This window comes from Oryx dammah, unplaced genomic scaffold (genome assembly GCF_014754425.2).
Source record: "Oryx dammah isolate SB20612 unplaced genomic scaffold, SCBI_Odam_1.1 HiC_scaffold_27, whole genome shotgun sequence".
Classification (NCBI taxonomy): Eukaryota; Metazoa; Chordata; class Mammalia; order Artiodactyla; family Bovidae; genus Oryx; species Oryx dammah.
The window spans coordinates 55,935,213-55,957,587 of record NW_024070211.1 but is presented as its reverse complement, the minus strand read 5'-3'; the positions used below and the strand labels follow the sequence as shown (position 1 = coordinate 55,957,587).

Here is a 22,375-nt window from a genome sequence, read left to right as displayed (position 1 = left end):
CCGCCAGGCTCCTCTGTCCATGTGATTCTCCAGGTGAGAATACTAGAGTGGGTTGCTGGGGGTGGTCTTTGATTTCCTAAATCAAAGCACTGAGAATCTTGGAGGACTTGGAAAATTGAGGGAATGTTGAAGTTGAATTTTTTTCTCTTTCCTTATTTTGCTTAGGGTTGTCTCCATGGCCCCCATCTTGTTATGTCTCAGAATTTTTAAAGTTTTCCAAGCTGAAAGAGCAAAATCCTGGAAAATTATTGTTGTTCACTAGCTAAGTCGTGCCTGACTCTTTGTGATCCCATGGACTGTAGCACGCCAGGCTTTCTTGTCCTTCACTATCTCTTGGAGTTTGCTCGAACTCGTCCATTGAGTCGGTGACGCCATCCCACCATCTCATCCTCTGTCACCCCCTTCTCCTCCTGCCCTCAATCTTTCCCAGCATCAGGGTTTTTTCCAGTGAGTCTGCTCTTTGTGTCAGGTGGCCAAAGTACTGGAGCTTCAGTTTCAGCATCAGTCCTTCCAGTGAATGAATATTCAGGGTTGAGTTCCTTTAGGATTGACTGGTTTGATATCCTGGCTGTTCAAGAAACTCTCAAGAGTCTTCTCCAGCATCACAATTCAAAAGTATCAGTTCTTTGGTGCTCAGCTTTCTTTATGGTCCAACTCTCACATTTGTACATGACTACTGGAAAAACCATAGCTTTGACTCTATGGACTTTGTTGGCAAAGTGATGTCTCTGCTTTTTAACGCTGTCTAGGTTTGTCACAGCTTTCCTTCCAAGGAGCAGGTGTCTTTTAATTTTGTGGCAGTAGTCCACCCGCAGTGATTTTGGAGCCTAAGAAAATAAAATTATCTGGAAAATTGCCAAAATACATCTTTAGAAAGAGAACTTGGCCAAATTTGACACGTTTACTCAAAAGCCCGTTGATTTTAATTACTTTTAAAAAAAGTTCAGTGAGCTTTACAGTTTTCATATGTCCCTTCTCAAATAATTGTGAGTGGGGAAATGGGCTTTTCTGCTAAGTTTGTTTTATCTACAGGAATTTATTTTTAAGCAGTGGCATGCTGTAAATATCTCAAAATGATACTGACATGAATTTCAAAGGAAATGTGACAGCAGTGTTGCCTGGTATCAGCAGAGTAGCTATTTATTTGAGAAATATTGCTAATTTCAGCAATGTTTCACAGTCAAATATAAAATCTAGTTGAGGGGATTTAAATAAAGGGATGCCTTCCTATACTTTACTCCACAGTTGGTAATGTTTTTCATCTCCAACCACAATGTCTGATTTGAACATAACATAAATATTTACATGTGTTCTTTCTCTGGTGTAAGGAAGACTAGTTTACTTATGGTGAAATCTGGATTGATAGATTGGGTATAAGGAATCCTCCTGCTAATGCAGGAGACCTGGGTTCCATCCCTGGTTTGGGGAGATTTCCTTAGCGAAGGGAATGGCTACCTATTCCAGTATTCTTGCCTGGAGAATTCCATGAACAGAGGAGCGTGGTGGGCTACAGTCCATGGGGTCACAGAGAGTCAGACATGACTGAGCCACTAACACGCATAACTGGGATTTAGTATTTACTTTTCAAAGGGACTCATCAGAGGAATTCTTAAAAAGGAAACAATATATATGCTACTACTAAGTAAGGCAGCAGTTCTGAAAGGTCTGTATTATCACTGACCCACTAGGCATGGACAAGATCTTATAGCTTGTCTGTTTCACTTTATATACACCAATACGTCAAAGAAGAGAAATTTTTTGGATTTAGCTGACGCTTGCCAAGGGGATGGCATGAGTTGTTTGAGAAATAGTGGTCAAACTGTCAGCCAAATCCTTAATATTTGCCATTTGTTGATAATTTAAAATAGAAACAGAAAAATGTAGGTAAAATGCAACAGGAAACTATTTCATATATCATGGACTTTGGGATGAAAGGGTTGACAGCTTCTCTCCTTGGATGGGAAAGTGCCCCTCCCTTACCTGTTAGTCAGCACCCCTGTCGCACACTTGATACCAAGGGGCTTCACCTTCTGTGATTCCACTCCAGCTCTGCACTTGCCCTTCTGGCAGCAACGCCTGTGTGTTGATCTTCTCTTCCTAGAACAGTTAATAACCATGGCAGATGTTGAGAGCCCAGTTCCGCAGTCATGCAGCTGTTAATATGTCCAGTTGGATTTCTTGAAAGAATTAATTTTTAGGATCTCACTCTGAGGGCTACAAGTATAATAGGATTTAGAGGGAAACATAATTTCGTGGGAGTTTGCGTTGGATGTTGCAACAGATGTGACATGAAGGTAGCATGGCAGCTGAAGGGAGTTCTGTAGCAAAATTCCCATTTATCCTGAAACCAAGCAACTCAGAAGGTCCAAGATTACTAACAAACACTCGCCTTTGGGTATTTTGTACTTAAAAAAAAGAATCATCTTAAGAACATTACAGAAAGTTTAGAAAATGAAACTAAAAGAAGACTTCTTGAGGCAGCTATCTCTAAAATATCAACTCTGACCATTTCTGAATATTCCTTTTCAAGCTTTCTATGTGTTTGTTTTGGAATGACTGCAATCATAGAGTTCATGTATTTTCTATATTCCTACAGGTTTTGAAATAAATTTTATAGTTGTGTATTCTGTTGAGTACAATCATTTCCTGAAGCACCTCTTTTTTATTGGGCATTTGGGTTGCTTCTACCACTTTGCTGCTGTAAAATAATAATACTATGATGAACATTTTTGTACACTGAGCCTTTTCTATATTTTGGGTTATTTGCTGATAGTAGCTGTTGAGAATGTGCTGATTGGGTCAGTGATTGTGGTGAGTGTTTTAATGTACCCTTCTTTAATCAGTGGGGGGATGTAGTGACTGGGTTGGAGAGGGCTGGGGAAGTGGGGGTCTGGGATGACTCCCGAGTTTCTAGCTGTGTGATGTTGGGAATGGTTGGCACAGACAGGCTGAAAGTAGAGGGTTTCATTTGGGATGTGGGGCCTCCAGGCAGAGAGTGGGGTTTAACAGATCCACGAAGTGCAGACACTAGGGCTCAGGGACAGGCCAGGGACTGAGGTCTGGATGGAGGGACCGTTAGCATCTAGGTGTGATCGAAGCTGTGGATGCTATAAGGGTCACTTAGAGTGAGGAGGGAGAAAGGGAGAAGGTGGGTGATAGGAGTCTGGGAGACGTTATTTTGTGACAAATGGATAAAGGAGAAGAAGCTGCTGAGGAGAAAGAGTGGTGGGAGTGGGAAGTGGACAGCCAGGAAGAAATGGCCAGAGGGAAGCCAGGGCTGGAGAGAGCTTTTAGGGAGAGGTGCGGTGGGCAGCAAACAGGTGGTGACATTGTACTTGAAGATGTTTCAGTGGCATGTGCTGAGTGAGCTCTGGATGCCTAAGAAGGGTGGCAAAGGTCAAGGTCAAAGGTTGGGTGCGTCAGAAAGCTTGGCTGTGGAGGAAGAGAGAAGTAGGCAGTCTTACAAGGGATTATAGAATGTCAAAGTATTAATCTGCATGCACTGCTGTGACAAAATGATACGACTGGGTGTTGTACACAGCAGAAGTAAATTTTCTCACAGTTTCGTAGGCTGGAAGTCCAAGATCAAGGAATCGGCAGGTTGTTTCTTTGAGGCCTCTCTTCTAGACTTACAGATGGCCACCTTCCCACTGGACCTTGTGCAGGCATCCCTCAGTCTGTGCTGGCTGTGTTCCTGTTACCTTATGAGGACACCAGTCGTGTTGGGTTAGGGTCCACCCTGATGGTTTCATTTTAACTCAATCGCCTATTTAAAGGCCCTGTCTCCAAGTATTGTTGTTGTTGAGTCCCTCAGTCGTGTCTGACTTGTTTTGCAACCCGATGATCTGTAGCCCGCCAGGCTCCTTCCTCTGTCCATGGAATTTTCTAGGTTCCCATTTCCTTCTCCAGGGATCTTCTCGACCCAGGGATAAAAAATGGTAAAGAGAGGTAGAGAATCCACTTGCAATGCAGGAGATGCAGGTTCGATCCCTGGATGGGGAAAGATCCCCTGCCCCGTACTCTGAGGTGCTGGGGGTTAGGGCTTCAGCGTATGAATTTGGCCTTGGGGTGAAGGCACAGTTCAGCTCCTACCAGGTGGATTCTAGACCTGCTGACACACTTGTTCTTTCTCCTTCCTCCTTGTCCCCCATCCTGCACACTGTTGACCCTCTGCTGCTCCTTGTCACCCTCACACAGAGCCGCACCAGTGTGGCTGTGGTGACCTTTGCTCTAGTCTCATCCTCTCCTACCCGGTCCCTCGGTGTGCAGATTTTCTAGGATTTAGGCCTTGGCTGGCTTTATTCTCCTCCTGGAATCAAGTTCATTTATTTGTCTTCAGTTCCTCCCAGCTCTAACTCAATCTCATATAGCAAAGCATTCCTTCTCTCAGATATAAAACTTGTGTCACATTAACCCTATAGTAAATTTTATTTGATGATCAGACTAAATCATTCTGTAATCTTGTCCTCATGGCTGCTCATTTCACAGTTAAAAAAAAAAAAACTAAAACATAGTGGGAACATTGATTTAGTCAAGGTTCAGTCAAAATTTTTATGAGTTCCCCTCATATTTTACAAATTAATGCTTTTTCCCCCACAAAGTTTTGGTTTCGATTCCTTTTTTTTCCCCCACAAGAGCCCATGTCAGTTAAAATAAGACTTGAGTGGCTGACTATCCCAGTAGTGCCTGGGGGCAGAACTATTTGGGTAGATATGGTATTACTGCCTTTTTTCTCCAGATGTGGGTTTTTTTTTTTTTAATTATATAGAAGTTTAGGTTGTCCTACTAGATGCAGAGGAGAGAGGAGGTGCAGAGGAGGCTTTCCATGCATGGTGTTGGTGAAGGAGTTGGGGTTGAACTGTGAGTATATGTTGTTTCAAATGGTTGGTCACTTTGGGGTGTCTGTATATGTGTTTACACAGTGTTTCTCTAGGTAGTCTATTGAAATATATCAGCAGGATTTCTACATAAAAGTTCATATTTTTATTGAAATGGCTATCGGATTTCTCAAAGGAGATAAATTATGGGTAGATTTACTGTTTGGCTACCTAAAATAGAAGCACCCAGATTTTTCTGGGCAAGCTTGAGAGGAACATTTATCTCTGTCGACAGTTTTAAAAGAAATATATAATTTTAAAGTATGAAACTCAAATTTAGTTTTTAATAGTAACTGCTGTGTTTTTTCTTTCTATCTTTGAGAGGCAGGTTATTGGAAAGACATGTGACCTTGTACTCTTGACTCTATGTCTGGTTGTGGGTTTGAAGTGTTATTTTTGTGCTTTCTTAAATGACTTAAGCACTTCTGACTGTACATTTGGGACAGAATAAATATGGTAGTTGGATATGGTTTTGAAAAGCCAACTAGATTTTTAGCCTGGTAATGTGATACTACTGTTCATTCTTATAACTGTCTAGGCTCATAGCTTTAAAAAACTCTTTGAGCTCCTAGTGACCTCCAGATTGGCTGGATTAGTTGGTGCTCTTTTCCTTTGTAAAATATATCAGCTGATGCCCATAACATAGTAAATGCCCAAAGTTAGAGGGCCATCCTATAGTGTGCTCTTGAGTTTCTCTTCCTACTAGGCTATGCTTATCTAGACTCAGCTGTGTTTATTTCAAGCCTATTTATGCCAGCTTTACTTACTATTATAGTTAATATAATGATTTTAAAATGGATGCAAAAAGAACTGTTTCTATGAAAATTCCTTTGATTATTTTATAAACCACCTAATAAGAGTAAGTTTCTAAAAGTGATTACAGCTGATTTAGGAGTAGCTGAAGTAACTAAAGGATTTGCTGTTGTTTAGTTTTTTAGTCATGTCTGACTCTTTGTGACCCTGTGGACTGAACCCTGCAGGCTTCTCTATCCATAAGATTTCCCAGGCAAGAATACTGGAGTGGATTGCCATTTCCTTCTCCAAGGGATCTTTTTGACCCAGGGATTGAACCCGTGTCTCCTGCTTGGCAGGCAGATTCCTTACTACTGAGCCACCAGGGAATCCCAAAGAATTTGGGAGATCATAAAATAAACGTGTTCCCATTAAAACTGTCAGTTATTTAGCATAAGTAGATTAATTTGTGGTTATGTAAACCTGAGAACATCATGAGAAATGCTGGACTGGAAGAAACACAAGCTGGAATCAAGATTGCCGGGAGAAATATCAATAACCTCAGATATGCAGATGACACCACCCTTATGGCAGAAAGTGAAGAGGAACCAAAAAGCCTCTTGATAAAAGTAAAAGAGGAGAGTGAAAAAGTTGGCTTAAAGCTCAACATTCAAAACGAAGATCATGGCATCCGGTCCCATCACTTCATGGGAAATAGATGGGGAAACAGTGGAAATAGTATCAGACTTTATTTTTTTGGGCTCCAAAATCACTGCAGATGGTGATTGCAGCCATGAAATTAAAAGACACTTACTCCTTGGAAGAAAAGTTATGAGCAACCTAGATAGCATATTCAAAAGCAGAGACATTACTTTGCCAACTAAGTTCCGTCTTGTCAAGGCTATGGTTTTTCCAGTAGTTGTGTATGGATGTGAGAATTGGACTGTGAAGAAGGCTGAGTGCTGAAGAATTGATGCTTTTGAACTGTGGTGTTGAAGACTCTTGAGAGTCCCTTGGACTGCAAGGATATCCAACCAGTCCATTCTGAAGGAGATCAGCCCTGGGATTTCTTTGGAAGGAATGATGCTAAAGCTGAAAGTCCAGTACTTTGGCCACCTCATGTGAAGAGTTGACTCATTGGAAAAGACTCTGATGCTGGGAAGGATTGGGGGCAGGAGGAGAAGGGGACGACGGAGGGTGAGATGGCTGGATGGCATCACGGACTCAATGGACACGAGTCTGAGTGAACTCCGGGAGTTGGTGATGGACAGGGAGGCCTGGCGTGCTGCGATTCATGGGGTCGCAAGGGGTTGGACACGACTGAACGACTGAACTGAACTGAAACCTGAGAATCTTAGTGACTCAAATAATCACACTCACAGTGGGTGGGCCATTATTGGTGAGGTGGGAGGTCTATCCATATTGCCCTGGTCCTCAGTCCAGGGTGCAGTGTGATGGAGCTGTGCCCTCTGAAACGCTGCTTATCCCTATGGCAGAGGAAGAACAAATGTGAAACCTTGTTAGCTATACACCTGAATTCAGCAAGCCCGTAGAGAAGAGTAGTGAGCATTTGTCAGGAATACTGCAGTCCACCCCACATTGCATCCCAGGTGTCTTTATAACCTCACCTTTCTTGGAAGAAATTAGACCTGGAAAGTGATGCCATGGAGAATGTTTTACAAGAGACCACTGGGGACTACAGTCAATGGACATAGACTCAGAAGGCCTCAACACTACAGAAAAAGATTGGAAAATAAATCTATATCTTTATAGGGTTTATTTAAAATAATAGGTTTAGGGGGACTTCCCTGGCGGTCCACTGGTTAAGACTGTGCTTCCACTGCAGGCGACCCGGGTTCAGTCCCTTGTTGGGGAACTAAGATCCCACATGCCGCTGCTAAGACCCGGTGCAACTAAATACATATATTAAAAAATAATATTAATAGGCTTTGGTATATATCATTTACTTATGACTTCCAATCTTAACTAACCTTTTAAAAAAACCAACTAGCCAAACTTAAGCATTAGGATGAAAAGGGATGAGTCTTAAATCCTCCTCTCTCTTGTGCCCTCCCATCAAGTTAGTTTCCCACCTCTTATGATAGATTTGTCTGTTATTTCTCTTGCACTTACCTTCTTGTTTCATTTCCATTAGTTCTACCCTAGTTCTTATTCCTGACTTCTAGATTCATGCCCCAGCTGAATTTCCTGCTGCTAGCTTGTACAGTGCACTTATGCAAGTAGAAAAAGGTATGCTTTAGGGCAATCACACCCCCACAGGAGCCTGACTTGATGTCAGTCCCCACATTACCCCTTGGCTGGCCCATTTTAATGCAGTGCATGAACTGAACACTGCACAGAGCAATCCCACTTCCTGCTTCTTCTCACTCCCCCAACAAATTCAGATTATTTCCTGATCAGATCTCAAATTTTTGTTGTCTCCATGTCTGCTCAAAAATTTTTGATGACTTCCCATCATCTATAATGGCTGTCCTCAACTTCATTTTCCATCTGACTATCACCAGTGACTGTCAGTCACACTTGTTGCCCTCTGGATGCACTGATACCAGCAATGACTGCAAGAGGCAGGCTGTGTGATGCTTCCCTCTCCTCTCCCACCCATTTCCACCCCCTCAGCCCACACTCTCATCCTTGCCCCAGCTTACCTTTCCTTCCAGCTTCATGGCCCAGCAGGACATGAAATCAGCTGTCTTCTGCTGCCGTTCTGTCTAGACACCATCTTCTGAATAGGTTTTGTACCTCTTGTTTTAAGTTCTTATCTTTTTAATCACATCCTCAGTGCTCATTTGCTTCAGTCGTGTCCGATTCTTTGAGACCCTGTGGACTGTAGCTCACTAGGATCCTCTGTCCATGGGGATTCTCCAGGCAAGAATACTGGAGTGGGTTGCCATGCCCTCCTCCAGGGGATCATCCTGACCCAGGGATCGAACCTGCATCTCTTACGTCTGCTGCATTGGCAGGTGGGTTCTTTACCATTAGCGCCACCTGGGAAGCCCCTAATCACATCCTAATAATCATATCCTGCTGCTGCTGCTGCTGCTAAGTCGCTTCAGTCGGGTCCGACTCTGTGCCACCTCATAGACAGCAGCCCACCAGGCTCCGCCGTCCCTGGGATTCTCCAGGCAAGAACACTGGAGTGGGTTGCCATTTCCTTCTCTAGTGCCTGAAAGTGAAAAGTGAAAGGGAAGTTGCTCAGTCGTGTCCGACTCTTCGCGACCCCGTGGACTGCAGCCTACCAGGCTCCTCTGTCCATGGGATTTCCAGGCAAGAGTACTGGAGTGGGGTGCCATTGCCTTCTCCGAATCATATCCTGCTCATCCTCAAAAAGGATCCTCATGGTCAGGTTTCACCTCTTCAGCCATCCTTCTGTGATTCTCCTAGACCACGAAAATAGTTCACCTTTGAACATAGATGGTAGTATCTATATGCTTTTTATAATGAATTGTCAGCCCTATGTGAGCACTTGTTTTTTTAAAGGTTTTTGTTTGATGTGGACCATATTTAGAGTCTTTGTTGAATTTGTTACAATTTTGTTTCTGTTTTATGTTTGGCTTCCTGGCTTCGCAAGCTATGTGGGTTCTTAGCTCTGCCCACCACGGGTTGAGCCTGCCTGGCATTGGAAGGCAAAGTCTTAACCACTGGGCAGCCTGGGAAATCCCTGAGTTTTATTAGTAACATTGCTCCTAAGAATTTTTTTCACCCAGCTAGTTTGCTAATGACAGGGAAGCAGTTGAAGGGTCTCTCATTCCTTGTTCTTCCAGTGCCTTTGCATCTTAGGGGCACAGGTCAGAACCGGAGGCTGTGATTGGAAGAGAGTCCAGCCTGGTTAATCATATAATTCAGTTCTGGATGGAAGCTGAGGTTATGTCTTCCTAGCCACAGGATATTGACCTACTTTCCCCCTCTTATCTGTTTGCAAAATATTTGTTGTACTTAGTGTGTTTTCCCTGTCACAACGAATGTTTGTCTCTCCCTTTCATATGAACTGAATGCTAAAGTGCTAGTTAAATTGGTGGAAAAAATAATGGAGAAAAAAAGTTGGTAAGCAGTTTTAATTTCTAAACTCGGATATCATAATTATGTCATTTAAAGAGAACTCTGTAGTTTTTAGATCTACCTGCCTACCTACTTACCTAGTGAGAGACGTGATTAAGGATAGAATGTAAATTTAAAGGTGTTCAGGCCTTTTGAGTTGATGCTTTACAATATTAAAATGTGGTAGTTTGAAAATCTTTTTTTCGTAAACTACTTGTAGCAGGAAATGAACTTTTCTTAATCGTCCATATACAATGTAGTTCACTATTAAATATTTATATCTTACCAGAACTTCCTTTGGGAAAATTTACTGTATAGTTCTATACCTGATCAAACTGATTAGCAGTTGATTTTTCTATAGCTTTACAGGTTGAGACCATGCTGTATTCAAGGGAAAAAATAAGTGTGCATGTCTTAAAGGGCATTTTTATGTATGTATACTTTTGTAAATATATGAAATAATTGCTGCTTCCTACAGAATTTTGGGAAATGAACAGAACTGTTATTACAGTTTAGTCACCATTTATCAATTTAAATTTAGTAAACATAAATTTTGTTAGACATTTTAATTTGTGACTTAAAAAGAGTTATTTAGCTATGGCATGCCTTGTAAATTGCTCTGCTATATTGTATATTGTATATCTTTTTGTTTCTTCCTAAATACGTTATAATGTGTTTAGAGATACAGAAAAGTAGGTTCATTTGGTTTTAAATTCAGTAATGCTTCCAAAATGAGCAAAACTAGAAAAAAGTTATTCCAGAAAATACTTCCAAATTCAAATCTGATTGCTAATTTTAGTCAATTTAGGTGAAGTAACCCCAGTGCAATGTAGCTATTTTCTTTAAAAATTCTTTTTCAGTGACAAAGACATTTTGCCTTCTCAATTTACATATCAGTGTCATTTTGGTAATATGTTAGCTGTTTTTGTTTGATCAGTTCTCAACTAATAAACATTCATGAAGCCCTAACGTAAATGTATAAACATCTCTGTCTTTGATTACATAGTGTGGATATGTAACTATCCACTAAAGTAGTTTAATGGATAACTGCTTGAGGAAGCTTCTGAATTTTTATTATTCCAAAAATACTTTTTCTTAACCACAAGTACAGAGACATTACTGAAGATGTACTGTTGAGCGATGCATATTTTCCTTTTACTATGGTTTCTTTTTCTTTAATTCTTATTATAGTTGGTTTTATATGGATTTCTTAATTTGTAATTTTAGATCCCTTTTTGCTTTCATAACTGGATATATTTGTTAAAATAGCCAGTGCCATTTTGCAGCTAAGCGTGTAGTTGTAAACAGACAAGACAGTCACATGTGTCCCGATGCCTTTCCTGATGGTGATCCTGTGATTTTGTGCATTTCCTTCTGTGCTGTGTGTGGTTATTCCCTTAATATATTTTTCTTTCCTTTTTTTGTCTGGTGAGGTCAGAACAAAGAGAGCTGCGTTCCTTTACATCTGAGTAAGTGTCATTGGGAAAGTTTTCTGTGGCCTGGCATTTTTGGTTTTTCACATTCTTTGTAATCAGACCCGTGATTGCTTACCCTGAAATGAAGGAAGTCAGTCTTTCCCAGTTGAGCTATTCTTGCTGAGTCAGTAATGATGGAAGCCGGAACAAGACTTTAGGAGATGATGTGTTCAGCCCCTTTGTGGGGAGACTGAGGCTCAACATTGGCAGTGTGCTGGATCTCCCTGCACTACTGCAGAGCTGTCTACAACATGGAACTCGGGGGATTCTTTCTGAGCAACTGAGGTGTTCATTCCAACTCTCTGGTCTGTTGCAGAGTGCAACAGCTGATGTTTCCCGGAGAGATACTTTGCTTCATTACCGCAGAGAGCAATTCAGTACCTTTCCCTCCATTGTCACTGAAAAGAGCCTGGATGATGAAAGGAGCCTTTTTAAAGGAAAGTAGTTTTGCTTTGGTGTACCCCAGGCTATTTCATATGAGTGTCTTTGTTCAGCCAAGTGTCTTCAAAAATTGATATAGTGGGACCCCCAAACTGCTGGGTACAAGGAACCTTACATGTGTAGCTCCTAGATGCAAGTCACCGTACTTTGAACTATTAAGGGAACAGCTTGAGTGCTTGGATGGTCTGGTCAAGCATACAGAGAACAGAGAGGGACCCCAAACCTTGTAAGCAAGGGGAGGGGCTGAGGACAGGAGAACTTGGTGTGGGTATTAGTGTGAGGGATGAGACTGAGACCCTCTGATTAACGAGGCAGTTCGTTTGGAAGGAAAGTTGGATTTCCCCTGGTAGCTGTGTTCTGTTTAATAACCACTGGTCATATTTGGGGTCTGCGCACCAGCCAGGAACTAATCAGAGCTGGCAGGTGTGCCAGTTACACGTGAGCCCTTTTACGTTCACCTGGGGGTTCCAGGGCGTCAGGTTTGCCAATCTAAACACGTTGGACTTCTTGGAAATTTTTTTAAGCCGTCAAGAGGGAACGGATTGAGAGGCCTATTGGTTATAATTTGCAGGTCCCAGTGCAGCTGAGTTTGTGTTTCTGACTGTAACACTGGTTTATAGTTTTTGGCTCCTTTGTCCCTCAGGAACTCATAGGCCTTTTCAGACATTAGCTCATGAGTTCTCATAACGTCCAGTGTGAGTGGGACAGCACGACCATAGGTTCCCCCTAAAGCCAGGACCTCTTGTCTTCCATTCCTGATGGGTACTGCGCTGGGGAAGGGGTGGAGAAGAGGCATGGGGGTGGTTTTCAGACCCAGTCTTGAGGGTGGGTGGCATTCTCTGAAGGCACCCTGCCCCTTGGCAGTTGTTCCTGCCATGACTCTGCAGAACTTCCTCCGGGAAGAGACGGTGGAGACAGTGCTGTTGGCTGCGTGCCTCCTCGGGGCACTGACCTCCATGGGATGTCCACTGCACATGAAGCAATGCTCAAGGTTATTTACATGGACACACCGGCCAGGAGACCTCGGGGCCGAGCAGGCGAGCTCTTCAGGTTAGCAGAAACAGGCACTAGGGAGGGAGAGAACTGGCATCTGGTGACAGCCTCTTGGGAGTCGGGCTTTGCTTTCTCAAAAGAGAAAGTAACTGGATGTTGTCATCCCTGAATTTTTAGATCAGAAACTCGAATTCCAGAGATGAATTTCCTTGGATGCAAGCTTGGATCAGTGATTCAAAGCCTGTGATGTTCCATGTTGGGTGGATCAAAAGTGAATTCTCAGTCATGGTAAACTCTTGCTACTGAACTTGTGAAAAGTTACTCTTTCCCAAGTCAAGCTTCTCTTTAAGAACTGTGGCATATTCTGAAGTTTGATGACTTAGGAATTAGAGTGAAGGATGTGTGTGTAATATAATGAGTATGAAAGCCTATACGCTTAGACCCATTAGGAAAGCTTCCTCTTCACCCTGGCTCTTCCAGAAACCAAATATGCACCATCTCCTGGGTCCATTTCTATCTCTGGTAAAATAAGGATTTGCCTGGGATCCTAAGAAATGTTGCTCATACATCAGAAGAGGTAGTCTGTAGTTTGTAATCCAGAACCTTCAATGTCATAGCAGCCAGTTATTTTTGATTCAGAAGTCTTTCTAATTAGTCTCGATAATACAATTCATCATTTCCTTAGGTAGAAACAAACTTTTTTTTAACCTATCACATTATAAAGTTCTGCTAGATGCTATCTTTCAAATCCTTAATAACTGGACCATGCCTGGGGTTGAGGGTAGCCCAGCTCCTGGCTGACAGCTTTGGTTGATAAGGCTAGCCTTGCTATACCCAGACAGAAACAAACTTGACGTTGAGACTGAGTGGTTCCTGGCCCATCTCTGCCTATTCAGAGGTACCCTCTGGGGTGTGGACTCTTAGATATCCCGAAAGTTGCATAAATCGCCTTTCGCATTCACAGAGCTTTTTAAGATCTGAGTCTGGCTTTGTGATTTATGGGCTTCTGTAGGGTTTTAGTTGTTTGTTTTCATTCCCAGTTCAAATCTATTCCATTTTATCATTGCCTGATAACTTAATGTCCTTTTTATTATCCATAATTGGAGCTCAAGACAACAGTTATTGTATGGAAACTGCCCAGTAGTTAGGCCTGTTTCTTTCCTAAATCTAAGATGCTAACAAAAGCCTTCCTACTAGCAGTCTATTAAATATCCTTAACAAAACGCTGTAGAGAAAGTTGGATAAAACCTCAGTGTGTAGTGGCTTTAACAGTGGAAAACAGGATTGGAAAATCAGATAACTATGTGAAGTAAAGCCATGGATTGGCATACCATATACTATAAGCTTCTCTAAGGAAGTGTGTTGATAGGAATGAAAATTGGCATCATCCTCAGATGCTGTTTCATAAATGAATGTCATGGCCCATTTTCTTAGACTTGGAGGGAGCCCTGCACAGCACCCTGTGTGGCCCACCAGCCTCTTCTCCTTGAGTAAATTGTCCTAAAGCATGCAGTTTTCATTCTACTTGCCCTTAACTTCATAAATACTGAGAAAGTGTTTTGGCCTTCAGTTTCTAACCCAGGTCTTTCTTATTCTTGGTGAACCTCATGAAGCTCTCTGGTGGGAGGGGTAGAGATAATGGAAACAGCCCTGGAAGGAAAAATGGGCTGAGTCACTCCCACGTGCATCCGTCTACCTATTCTGCGCACCAACGCCTTGTGCACCATCCCTTGGCCAGGCAGTGGGGGTCTTCACACGTGGGGGCGCAGGCTTTCTCCAGAGGCCCGAGGAGACCAGCAAGCTGACAGTTGTGCTGGATGCGTAGGGCTTGCTCAGAGCACATTGCTTTGGGGGAAGGGCTGCTCACGCTGGTTTAAGTCAGGGGGGATTTATTTAAGACAAGCAGCTCAGTTCATCCTGTGGAGCAAAGGCCTACAGCTAGAACCACTTTTCTGTTTGTCCCAGGAGGTCCCTCATGTGAGGTTTGCCTTAAGGGGTCGAGAGACTTGGTCAAGGAGCAGTGAGAATGAGGAGGAAGGCTGGAGTCCAATTGTGGAGTCATGTCAGCTCTGATGAGGAATTTTTTTAAATATTTGATAAAATATGCATAACGTATCATGACCATTTTAACGTTTTCAAGTGTGGCAGTTCAGTGGCATCGAGTATATTTACATTGTTGTGTAACTATCAGCACCATTGGTCATCTTCCCAAAGTGAAGCCTTGTACTGGTTAAACAGTAACTTCCCTTTCCCTCCTCCCTCAGCCCCTGGTAACCACCGTCCTAGTTTCTGTCTTTATGAATTTGACTGCTCTAGGACCTCATATAAGTGGAGTCATACAGTACTTGTCCTTTTGTGACTGACTTATTTCAGTTGGGCAGATGGTAAAGAACCCACCTGCAATGTGGGAGATCGGGTTCGATCCCTGGGACAGGAAGATCCTCCACAGAAGGGAATGGCAACCCACTCCAATGTTCTTGGGGCTTCCCTGGTGGCTCAGATGGTAAAGAATCTGCCTGCAATGTAGGAGAACTCTGCAATGTGGGAGACCTGGGTTCAATCCCTGGGCCAGGAAGATTCCCTGGAGGAGGAAATGGCAACCCACTCCAGGGTTCTTGTCTGGAGAGTTCCGTGGACAGAGGAGCCTGGTGGGCTACCATCCATGGGTTCACAAAGAGTGGGACACGGATGAATGACTAACACTATGACTACTTCAGTTGGCATGATGTTCTCAGGTTTCATCTGTGCTACAGCATGTGTCAGAATTTGCCTTTTTTCTTAAGGCTGAATAATATCCCATTGTTTGCGTGTCACATTTTGTTTTGTGAATAATGCTGCTTTGAACATGAATGTTTGAATCCCTCCTTTCAAATTCTAAAGTAGAATTGCTAGGTCATATGGTAATTCTCTGATCTTTTTGATCATCTCCTAAGGAATTTGAATATTAAAAGATGCTGGAGAGTTATTGGAGGATTTAGAGCAGGGCTTACCTGATCAGTGGAGAAGAAAATGGCAACCCATTCTAGTATTCTTGCCTGGAGAATTCCATGGACAGAGGAGCCTGGTGGGCTACAGTCCATGGGGTCATAAAGAGTGACTTTCACTTACCTGATCAACCTGTGATTTAGAAAGGCAACTTGAGTGGTGTGGCGCGTGGGTCAGGGGAGGAGTGGGACTGGCAGAGGCAGTGGTGAAGACAACTTAGGAGGTTGCTGCCTTCAGGGTGAGAAATGATGAAGCCTGAACTGGGGCAGTCCCAGTGGGGAAGGGTGGGAAGGGATGGAGCGGGGTAATTAAGCTGATACAATCAAGGTGATACATTGTGTGGGGAGTTAGAGACGGGGAGAGGCCAAGGGTGAGAAACTGGATCAGTTGTAACTGGAATTTAGGGAGAGTAAGATGGTTTTGTTGTGGTGTGTGATGGTAGAAGAGATGTGGATGTGTACTGATATGTTAGAAACAGCCAAGTGGTAGAGATGACTGGTGGGCAGGCGGTTGATGCTGTGGGTTGCTAATTTGAGGGTGGGGAGATGGTAAAGAGGGACTTGCTTGGTGGGTCAGAGGATAAAGTATCTGCCTGCAATGTAGGAGACCTGGGCTCAGTTCCTGGGTTGATAAGATCCCCTGGAGAAGGAAAGGCTACCCACTCCAGTGTTCTTGCCTGGAGAATTCCATGGACAGAGGAGCCCAGTGGGCTACAGTCGATGGGGTTCCAAAGAGTCAACCATGATTGAGCGACTAAGCATACACACAGAAGGTAAAGATCAGAGGGACAGATGGCCATACAATTTGGCTGAATGTTAAAGTGTTGGATATTATTGGTGTAGCTCCAGAGTTTCATAGCTCCCATGGATCTATTTTACATTCCTACCTAAGGCAGAAATACTTACATAGATCAATAAAGCCAGAAATGATGGCCATTTCATTGGTTTTAAAAATCAGGTTTTCTAGGGATTCTAATGAATCCAAAGGATTTAAACTAAAGCATGAGGCTGTTGGATTTGGCTTATATTCTTTTTTGCTCATCTACGTTTTCTGATTTCTTTTTTCCTCTAGTGAACTTGCATTGCTTTTAATCATTAAGATGGTCATTTGAAATTTCAAAAGTCACCTATTTTTTGTCTCGACTCTCTTACTAGACCGACTCTCTTACTAGACCGTGAGCTCCTGGGGAGTGTGTGGGCCAAGGAAGTACCATGATTATTCAGTGTGTCCCTAAGCACTTAACACAATGCCAGGGACCAACAGGGCTGAATAGCTTTAAGCGGTGGTTGAACCGAATTGAATGGAAATTTAATCAGACTTTTCTCAAAGATGAGGTTGGTGCTATTTTGAAAGATCCAGGAAGGAAGCTTCAGGGTTTTTTTAGTCACTTAGCCCATTACATTTGGTACTGAACCACGTCCTATAGACTTGGCCTCTCTTTTGCCTTTGTTTTGCTATCAGGATTTGCTGAGTCTTACTTTATTCATGAAATCCTGCCACATTGGCCTTGTTTCCTTAGTTAAATGTGTTTCTCAGGTTATCCTTAAAAGCATTAGCGATGTCTTCGGGAGCCAAATAGCTCAATTCTGTTTCCTGTCCTTTGTTGATAGCATTGTGTTTTTAGAGGAATGGATCAAAGTGGCTTGAAGCCACAGTCATTATTTTGCCTTCTGGTCGGCTGGGAAGGAACCACCCAACTCAGGATGGCAGCTGTGAGAATGTGCACTATTGTACAACTCAGTTGTCAACCATAAATTTGCATACTTGTTTTCCTTTTGTGTTTGTCTGAATGCCTGCCATGTGCCAGAGGCTGTGCACTGTGCCTTTGGGGAGATAAAGATGAATAAGGGTGATTCTTGACACCATGGAGCTGATTCTCCATAAAAGGGGCTATAAAGCATACAAGACTACGGCACAAGGAGGTTAATGAGGGGAACTCGAGTCAAATAACAGTGGTTACTATGGTAAGAAGACTCCCCAAAGGCTCTGCTTCTGATGTATATTATAATAGATGTATTTCAGATGTCCTCATTTACAGTTACCAGAGCAGTAGATAACCTGCTTTCATTAAGTTTTCCTGCAAGTGGCTTTTATGGCTATGCTTAAGCAATGCCTTCACATTTTAAAATTTATTTATTATTTAATCATTTATTTTTTTGGCTATACTGGGACACTCGCAGGTTCTTAGTTCCCCCACAAGGGATTGAACCCAGGCCGTGGTAGTGAAAGTGTCATTAAGAGTCCTAACCACTGGACTGCCAGGAAATTTCCATTATTTACTATTTTTTTTAAGTTGAATGGCTCAGATGGTAAAGAAACTGCCTGGAATGCGGGAGAACCAGGTTCGATCCCTGGGTGGGAAGATACCCTGACGAATAGAATGGCAATCCTCTGTAGTATTCTTGCCTGGAGGAATCCTTGGACAGAGGAGCCTGGTTGATGACAGTCCATGGGGTTGCAAAGAGTCAGACACGACTGAACGACAAACACTTTTTTTTCATAGTTGATTTACAATGTTGTGTTAGTTTCTGGTGTGCAAATGATTCAGTTTTATATGTAATCTTTTTCATATTCTTTTCCATTGTGGTTTATTACAGGATATTGAATATAATTTCCTGTACCATACAGTAGGACCTTGTTGTTTATCTGTTTTATGTAATAGTAGCTTGTAGTCCCGGAGAAGGCAATGGCAACCCACTCCAGTACTCTTGCCGGGAAGGTCCCATGGATGGAGGAGCCTGGTAGGTTGCAGTCCACGGGATTGCTAGGAGTCGGACACGACTTCACTTTCACTTTGCACTTTCATGCATAGGAGAAGGAAATGGCAACCCACTCCAGTATTCTTGCCTGGAGAATCCCAGGGACGGGAGAGCTGGGTGGGCTGCCGTCTGTGGGGTCGCACAGAGTCGGACACGACTGAAGTGACTTAGCAGCAGCAGCTTGTAGTCCAAGGTTTCTTCAAATTTAAAATTGTGTTCATAAATTAATGTTAATCCTTGTTAACCATTGCCCAGCTCAGCTCTGATTTGAGAATGTTCTTTCAAATTCTACAGGAAAACTGTTTCAACTTAAAAATACACATTTGTTCTCATCTGTGGCATTCTGAGGCTTTTGAGTAACTGGGAGACCAACAGATAATATATTTCAGCTTAAAATACATCTCTTATTTAGTCATTAAATTACTGATTACTTTGGAATAACTTTTCAGTGTTGCTGTTTTGATGTCAATAGTAGAATGGCCATGCTCTTCCTAAGGATCTACTGTCTGGTTTGGCCATGTCTCTGTGGGGCTGTTGGCTTGGGGAATGCTGGTTTTGACATCCCCAGCCATAAACAACATTAACGTGGTAGGTGACTTGTAATTTAAGGTTGGGGCTGGGTAGACTACTCATATATAAATGTTAGGTTATAGATGGCATTTTAAGATGCTGTAGGATGTTTATGTTTCATTCTTTTGGATTTTGAGGGATTTTTGAAATTATGCTTTTCAGATTTTAAATGGTATTTTTATGCTGCAAAATATGCCAGTAAATGAACTGATATACACTGCAATATAGGTAGTAAGTTTTTGAGATGAGAGTAAGTGGGGGAAAGAATGGTTGTGATCATATGTTTTGTTTTTCTTGAATGGACAAACAGGTGAAAAGAGCTTGTGCAGCCATGGAGTCACCTGTTATCAGTTGGTGAGCTTCTGGCTGGGCTAAACCAGTGCCCTTAGGTAGAGGTCCTGCCTCCAGGTTCCCCAGTGGTCCTCTAAAGCCTTCGCCAGTCATTGTATTTGGTGGATTGCTTTCTCCAAGGTGGGGGAAAAAGATTGGTTTCACATGATATTGAAGATCGAACAGTGGTTTAATACTTATATTGGGTACAGTACTTAGTGTTCAAGTCAGTCAAGGATCTGGGTTGGGTACAATGCAGAAAGGATGTAGGAACTCACAGAATTGCTGAAAGGTCAGAGGACCAGGAAGGATACAGGCTTAGAAGGTAGGCAGGAACCTCCGAAAGACTGGGGGACGGGGCAGCGGGATCCATAGCAGAAGCCGGGGCATGGGAACCACCTGGTCTTCATGCTGCTGCTGTCATGCTGTGAGTAATGAGTATAACCCCCAGCCGTCATCATAGCCCGGGACTCCTGGTCATAGGAGGATGTGATTGGCTGTGCATAAGCCATGTTCGGCCTTCCCAGGTCGCTCAGTGGGTAGAGTCTGCCTGTAATAAAGGAGATGTAGGAAACTGGTTTGATCCCTGGATCAGAAAGCTCCTCTGGAGGACGGCATGGCAATCTACTCCAGTATTCTTGCCTGGAGAATCTCATGGACAGAGGAGCCTGGTGGGCTACAGTCCATAGGGTTTCAAAGAGCTGGACACGACTGAAGTGACTTAGCACGCATGCACACATGCAGGCCATGTTCTTTGGGGATGGAGAAAGCATGTCTGTCTCCTTCGGATTCTGTAGTGAGAAGTGGGCATTACTTCTCACTAGTTACTTGTCATAAGGTAACTTGGACTCCTCGAAAGGGGGGAAAAAAGTAGAAGTGTGATAGGTGCTCAGTTGTGACTATTTGCGACCCCATGGACTGAAGAATAAACCCCAGGGACTAGCCCAGGGACTAGCCCACTGGGCTCCTCTGTCCATGTCCTGGAGAATCCAGGCAAGAATACTGGAGTGAGTTGCCATTCCCTTCTCCAGGGGATATTCTTGACCCAGAGATTGAACCTGGGTCTCCTGTATTGCAGGCAGATTCTTTATTGGAATAGGATTGTATACAAGATAGTGTCTCCATTAAAAAAAAAAAAAGAAGGCGAATGTCTCCTCTGGCTCCTCTTGTGGCTGCCCAGCACTCACATATGCCTTTCTTTCCGTACTTCGGCTTCAGAAAATGAAATGCTCCAGCCAGCATCATGCAGCTCTTCCCTGTGTGGCTGAAAACATCGCTGCCCCTCCACAGAGCGTATCAGGAAGATTTCTTTCGTCCGTCGTCTTCTGTGGCCTCATCTAAAGTGGAGTGTGGGGGATGATGGTTTCGTCATGTTTTAACAGTTCTTGTTCTTAGTTTTTTTTATGAGTTGGAGGTCTTGGTGTTGATTGCCTTAAGGATCAAGCACTTGCCAGACTCCTTAAAAATGGTGTTGGCTTTCGAGGTTTACTGCTTCCATGGACTAATAAAAACCAGTATGTGCGTGCTAAGTCGCTTCAGTCTTGTCCAGTTCTTTGTGATCCCCTGGACTGTAGCCCGCCGGGGATCTTCCTGACCCAGGGATCAAACCCCTGTCTCTTACATTTCCTGCATTAGCAGGCAGGTTCTTTACCGCTAGTGCCACCTGGGAAGCCCCAATAAAAATCAGACATACTACCAACCCCTAAGGTTTTGGACCTAGAAACCGATCTGAGAACTTGTCTCTGGGCAGTGGAACCTGGCCTTAGCTCTTGGTGAATGGAATCCACCTGGGAATAGTTAAGAAGCTTAAGAAGCAGTAGCGTGGGTGATAATTCCCCTGCGTTCCATCTTCACGGTGGGTGTGCTATCCTATTCTCGGGCTGTAGAGATGAAACAGTTGGTTCTTGGGACAGAGGACTTCTCTGCATCTCCTGCTTCCAGGCAGAGTGACTCCTCTTAGAATCATATGTTCTCCCCTCTGGCTTTCAGACAGGCTAGTTTTACAGCTTTCTTGTGGATCTTCAATGAGTAGCCCACACATACTCTAGCATCGGATTTTTTTTCTCACATTCTCAAAAGTTGCAAGCACAAGGTCCATGTTTTAAGGCACAACAGGCCGTTAATCACCTGTTTCTCTGTTAAATATCAACGGTGATCTTGCCAGTCCAAATTAGTAAGTAGGTCCTCATGCCTCCACCCTTGCGGCCTTGGCTTAGCTAGTTCATGCTCTTTAGTGTGTTATTTACAACATTCTGTTTCTTTGTGCCACCTTCTTTTATTGGGTAAGATGCTTTCTGTCGCAAGTAATAGAAAATCCAACTCAAACAACTTAGACAATAAGGAGACTTAGTTGGCCTCTGTGACTGAAAACTTGCGAGCTGTGTGGCAGGCTTTAGGTGCAAACCTTTCTGGAGGTTTGTGATGTCACTGGGTTATTTTCTTTCCTTGCCCTCCTCTGTGTACTGTTTTCCTTCTCAGACCAGCTCCCTCATAAAAGCAGACCCCATGGACTGTAGCCTGCCAAGCTCCTCTGTCCATGGGATTTCCCAGACAATAATACTGGAGTGGGTTGCCATTTTCTTCTCCAGGGGATCTTCCTGATCCAGGGATTGAACCCGGGTCTTCTGCGTTGCAGGCAGCCTCTTTACCATCTGAGCTACCAGGGAGGCTCCAAAAGCAGTCATGGTCGCAGCAATTCCTAGTACCACATCTGTAAATCATGCCAACCTGAGATAGATGGAACCTTTGTCCTAATACTCCAGGCCAAAGCTTCAGGCTCAGTTAAATGACCAGCGCTGAATCAGCTCTCGTGGCTGGGAGATGGAAATGTGTTCATTGTCACAGTCTAGATCACACGCTCTATTCCTGGACATGAGATAAAAGTGGCTTCCTTGGAATAACGTGGATTCCCCTGGGGGGTCTTGGGAAGGGTGCAGGTGGTAAGCTTGTATGCATCAAACGCAAAAGTGTCCTCGGTGCTCTCCATGTGTTCCCGTGTGGATTCTTCTGGTAGTTTATGGGAACTTTGAGTTAGCAAGTCATTGTGAAATTTGTTCCTGTAGTCAGTGTTGCTCTTTCAGAGAGGAAAAAATCAGTTCTTTTGGCCGAACAAAATATATGGGCTAATTTTGTTGAGATGTCAGAGTGACCCAACCAG

At 43.3% G+C, this 22,375-nt stretch overlaps 1 protein-coding gene across 6 annotated transcripts in view; it reads left to right on the top strand.

The window, feature by feature from the left end:
* MYO1B (myosin IB) overlaps nucleotides 1–22,375 on the top strand; it is a 195,121-nt gene that overhangs the window by 11,266 nt on the left and 161,480 nt on the right. For 2 of the 6 annotated variants that reach the window (XM_040228907.1, XM_040228905.1), the window contains exon 1: nucleotides 9,566–9,671. The exons of 3 other annotated variants lie outside the window; for them this stretch is intronic. The gene's annotated coding sequence lies outside the window, so the exon portion shown is untranslated. Of the gene's footprint in view, nucleotides 1–9,565; nucleotides 9,672–22,375 lie in introns of those variants that run through there. One more of the 6 variants, XM_040228903.1, reaches the window with a different exon arrangement.